This window comes from Filicampus tigris, chromosome 4 (assembly GCF_054856515.1).
Source record: "Filicampus tigris isolate MCC_2025a chromosome 4, RoL_Ftig_1.0, whole genome shotgun sequence".
NCBI lineage: Eukaryota > Metazoa > Chordata > Actinopteri > Syngnathiformes > Syngnathidae > Filicampus > Filicampus tigris.
This window is the reverse complement of record NC_141220.1, coordinates 272,009-278,072: the sequence shown is the minus strand read 5'-3', so window position 1 is coordinate 278,072 and position 6,064 is coordinate 272,009.

Here is a 6,064-nt window from a genome sequence, read left to right as displayed (position 1 = left end):
GTGCGGATGACTCTGGTAAAAGAACGATTACGGTGCACAGCAAATAAACTCAACAACATCAGCAGCAGTCTACAGCGGCAAACGGAGCTATTTGAACTCCGGTTTCCCCTGGACAAGGACACGGTAAAAATGCTACACAGACACTTAGACAACATATACGAACAGGAATTCACAGCCACCAAAAGCCGACACATCCGGAAATTAGACAGACTCATCGCACAGAAAAAGACAAAACCGAACCACCCACACATCAACGACAAATGGATTCACATGTCACGCCACAATCTCATAGAGGCAGAACGCAGCGCACTGTCAAAAGGGCTCAATTACACTGTTACACCCCCAATAATACCACATGAGGACTTCATTTTAGCAACAGAACTAGCATGTGAAAAAATACAGGATCCCGGACAAAAAGCAGCACTACGCAACGAAGTAGCAGGTGTATTAAAAATGGTCAAACCATGAATAACGTATGAACAACAGATGCAGCAGCTACTACACAACGACGCTTATGAAGTACTAAAGAAAGACCTAACAGAAGACAAGAAAAATAAACTCAAAGCACTACTTAAACCACTTCTCAATGAAAATAAAATAGACAAGCAATCATACAACCATTTGGTACCAACAGAAAACATCATCCCCAGGATCTACGGCACACCAAAAATCCATACACCAGGTACACCTCTCCGCCCCATAGTAGATAGCATAGGACAGAACTCACCAACATAAAAGTACAGAAAGACGAAATGTTCATCTCACGTGATGTCATATCACTTTTTACCAAAACACCCACACAAGCCACCATTCAAATTGTACAGGACAGGTTAACAGCAGACAGGACACTCAAAAAACGCACAAATTTAACAGTACAGGACATTACCCAGTTACTCCAGTTCATTGCCACATCCACATACTTTCAATTCAGGAACACCGTATATAGACAAAAAGAAGGGTTTGCCATGGGAGACCCACTCTCTGCCATCTTGTGTGGGTTTTATATGGAGGACATGGAACAGAAAGCACTCTCAACAGCCCCAGCAGAATACAAACCAACTCTATGGAAACGCTATGTGGACGACATTCTGGAAAAAATTCAAACCGGACACACGCAACACCTTACTGACCACCTCAACTCCATAGACATTACAGGCAGCATCAAATTCACACATGAAGAAGAATCAATACCTTCTTTGGACATCTGAACAACCCACCACCCATAAATTATCAGTGGTTAGAACATTACATGAACGCACCACAATAATCACGGACCCGGAGGACAGAACACAGGAGGAAAAACACATACAACATGCACTAAAAAGGTGTCAGTATCCACAGTGGGCAATAACAAAAGGCGCAGGGCAGGTTAAGAACAAAAATAACACAACACAGGGGGGAAAGAAAAAAACAAACAAACAAGAACACAGAGGAATGGTGATGTTGCCGTATGTGAGAGGGATAACGGAACAGATCCAAAGGGCAATGAAAAAATACATCAACACACCCGTCAAACCACACACAACTCTCCGCCAGATTTTAGTTAATCCGAAAGACAAAATACACCCGGAAAACAAACACAATTCCATACACAAAATACCGTGCAAATCATGCAATAAATCGTACATTGGGGAGACAGGAAGGAGTTTTATTACAAGGAAAACAGAACACAAGTAGTGTGAGAAGGAGACAGCAACACGACAAACAAGAGCATTAAAGTACAAGCACAACAGGAACATTATAAGTCAGCCATCACTGACCACTGCAAAAGAGAAAACCTTATCATGGACTGGGACAATGCCAAAGTCATCCGCACTGAAGACAACAAACATCAGCGCTGGATCAGGGAGGCCATTGAAATCCGCAAGCGAGAACTGAGGACCATCAACAGGGACGAGGGAGCTTTTATGCTCTCCACCACCTGGAGCAGCATCTTGGAGGGGTGAACTGACAGCGGGGGGTGTGACTTGCCTGTCATCAGAGTGTCACTTGTTTGGTTGTGACGCTGTCAATTTTGACAGATAGGTCACACCCCCATGGAACATCAGCTGATAAAGACGCGTCACAATCACACCAGTGACACTCTGATGAAGGCGGAAGTACACGCTGAAACATGTCAGGTAATTAAATGACCTAAATCACGATTGTCTGTTATATATTAATCAACCAAAATATAGATAACAAGAAAGGCAAAATTAACTTAATACAACTATGGATGAAGTGTGTCATTCAACATTTTCTAAGTGGATTTATTCGCACTATTTTGAATTTCTCGCCGAAAAGGACAATAATCTAACTGTACGGTGCACTTTATACACTGGTGGGAGGCCGAAGGAGCTGTCTACGGCTAAGAATAGCACTAGTAAGCTCAAGAAATACTTGGATAGAGTGCACTGCAACCTTAAGCTAGAGGATAAAGCACCTCTGGCTAGCAAACAGGTGGAAGATGACGGCACGAGCAAACAAAAACAACGAAAGTTGGATTTTTAAAGACCAGAGGTGAAGATTCTTGACGCAGGAGAAGTAAGAAGGCCGGTGGCTGAATATGTCGTGGAGGACATGCTGCCTCTCTCGACAGTTGAATCGCCAGTGTTTCAAAAGCTTGCCAGCAAAATCCCCATTCGATCAAGTGATAAGGTAAAAACACATTTCTAACTAATCATACAGTCCTACTTTTAAAGTACAAACAAGTTTACACAAATAGTTCATTTAAGATGAGACACGACAGGCGTTGTGAGAGGTGATAATGATTAAAATTGTTTCAATTTGCTCAGAAAAGTGTCTTCGACTTCCGGCGCCGCGCGAGTGGCAGCCCGCTACAGTAGCTCCGGCTCATCGGTGAGCCTTTTCGTGTGTTTTTGTTCTTTAATATTACTCTACCTCATACCTTTTTCGTATAATTGATAGTCGTAACTTGCGTAGCAATGGACACCCAAACTGCGGTATTCTTGCTGCTGCTGATGGCTATTTTTTGCGCGATCGTGTCCGGCGACTTGGCTCGGAGCCGAGCCCCCATTGTTTACAGCCGGAATCAGCTGTTAACACTCCGTGCTAACCATGCGCCGGCTCCCGGGGCGAGACCCGATATCCCCCGTGAGTTGAGGAGGAAGAGACGGGGATCTCGTGCGGGGGTTAAACGCAGGGAAAGGAGGAGACGATACCATCCCGTCCTCCCGTCTGTTATCATGGGGAATGTTAGATCGCTCCCCAACAAGATGGACGAGCTAGCGGCGCTTACCCGGCACGAGAGGGACTTCCGGGAGGCTAGCCTGATGCTATTCACGGAGTCGTGGCTAACAACGCTAACACCGAACGCGGTCGTAGAATTGGACGGCTTCCAAATCATACGCGCGGACAGGACGCTGGAGAGTGGAAAGAGGAAAGGAGGAGGGCTGGCTGTGTTTGTGAACGATAGATGGTGTAATCCTGGGCACATCACGATTAAGGAGCAGCTTTGCAGCAGGGATATTGAGCTGCTAGCTGTTGGCATGAGGCCATTCTACATCCCGCGAGAGTTTAGTCACGTGATCGCGGTGACTGTCTACGTCCCACCAGCTGCCAGCAGCGACACAGCCTGTGATGTCTTGACTGCAGCAGTGAGCAGGCTACAAACACAGCACCCAAATGCCCTGGTACTCATCTCCGGTGACTTCAATCATGCCTCCCCTTCCTCCTCTCTGCCTTCATTCACACAGTATGTCACCTGCCACACCAGAGACAATAAAACACTGGACCTTTTCTATGCCAACACCAAGGAGGCATACACATCACTGCCCCTCCCCCCGCTGGGCAAAGCTGATCACAACCTGGTGGCTCTCCAGTCTGTGTACAAACCTCTGGTCCGCAGGCAGCCAGCTGTGACCCGCACGGTTCAGAGATGGTCTGGAGAGGCCGAGGAGGCCTTAAAGGACTGCTTCAGCACAACTGTGTGGGAAGTATTCAGCGATGCTCACGGGGAAGACATTAGTAGTCTAACGGACACTGTTACAGACTATATAAATTTCTGCATGGAGAACACCATACCCACCAGGACAGTAAGGTGTTTCTCCAACAACAAACCCTGGATCACACCAGACATAAAAGCTCTCCTGAAGGAGAAGAGGAGGGCTTTTGCGTCAGGCAACATAGAGGAGCGGAGGACTGTGCAGCGCCAGCTGAGGAGGAGGATCAGAGAGGGGAAAAGGTCCTACAGGAAGAGGATGGAGGAGCAGCTGCTGCAGAATAACGCCAGGGGAGTCTGGAGGGGCCTGAAGACCATCTCAGGCCACGGACAACCCAAGACCCGGACTGGGGGGGACCTGCAGTGGGCAAATGAGCTAAATCTCTTTTTCAATAGGTTCGATCAGATGCCTGCCTCCACTCCGTCTCTCCTGCTGCAGTCTCCACCTACTCCTCCTGCTGGGCGTGTCACCCCCTCCCCTCTTTTCTCCACAGTCTCCAGCTCCCAGCTACACCAGATAGCCACCACTCCTTCCTGTCCAGCCTTGGCCTTCACAACATCTCAGGTGAGGAACCAGCTGAAGAAGATGAAGGCGAGGAAGGCAGCGGGTCCAGATGGCATCAGCCCCCAGCTCCTCAAATCCTGCGCAGACCAGCTGTGTGGAATTGTCCAGCACATGTTCAACCTGAGCCTGAAGCTGGGCAGGGTCCCCCAGCTATGGAAAACATCCTGCCTGGTCCCGGTGCCAAAGACCCCCCACCCGAAGGAGCTCAACAGCTTCAGACCGGTGGCGCTGACGTCTCACCTGATGAAGACCCTGGAGAGACTGGTCCTTGTCCACCTGCGCCCCCTGGTGAGCTCCTCAATGGACCCACTCCAGTTCGCATACCAGCCTGGCATCAGTGTGGATGATGCCATCATCTACCTCCTCCACACTTCACTCTCCCACCTGGAGAAGGCGGGGAGCACTGTGAGGATCATGTTCTTTGATTTCTCCAGTGCTTTCAACACCATCCAGCCCACCCTACTGGGAGACAAGCTGGAGCGGGCGGGGGTGGCGCACCACCTCACCACATGGATCCAGGACTACCTCACAAACCGGCCACAGTATGTGAGGACACAGGACTGTGTGTCTGACGTGCTCCTCTGCAGCACGGGGGCCCCACAGGGAACTGTCTTGGCTCCCTTCCTGTTCACCCTCTACACCTCGGACTTCAACTACAACACCCCTACCTGTCACCTGCAGAAGTTCTCTGACGACTCTGCGATTGTCGGCCTCATCACAGGCGGAGATGATCGGGAGTACAGAGAACTTACTCAGGGTTTTGTGGACTGGTGCCAGCAGAACCGCCTCCTGATCAATGCGGGGAAATCCAAAGAAATGGTGGTGGATTTCGGTAGGCGCCAGCACTCTTCACCTGCACCAGTGAACATCCGGGGAACAGATGTTGAGAGAGTCTCAACTTACAAGTACCTGGGTGTTCATCTGAACAATAAACTGGACTGGTGCGACAACACAGACGCCCTCTATAGGAAGAGTCAGAGCAGACTCTTCCTACTCAGGAGACTGAGGTCTTTTGGGGTTCAGGGGACACTCCTCAGGAACTTTTATGACTCGGTGGTTGCATCGGTCATCTTCCAGGGAGTGGTCACCTGGGCAGGCGGCGTCTCGGCCCGGGACAAGAAGCGGCTGGACAAACTGGTCCTGGGCTGCTCCCTGGCCTCTGTGGACTCGGTGGGGGACAGGAGGATGTTGGCCAAGCTGTCATCAATGCTGGGCAACCCGGACCACCCCCTCCAGGGCACCCTAACAGCACTCCACAGCACCTTCAGTGACAGACTGTTACACCCTCGCTGTGCAAAGGAGAGATTCCGCCGTTCCTTCTTGCCTGCTGCTGTCAGACTCTTTAACAAGAACATTGTGTAGTCTCTACAAACTGGCGGTCATTAGTGCAATTGTGCAGTCCTGCACCTGAGCTCGTATCGTGCAATACCCAATATTCCCCACTACTGTAATACCGTGCAATACTCAACATTCCCCACTACTGTTAGTCTAGTTTTATTTTTATCCAATGCTGTTCCTTACATTTCACTACAGCACTGCAGCACTGTCACTTAGAGTAT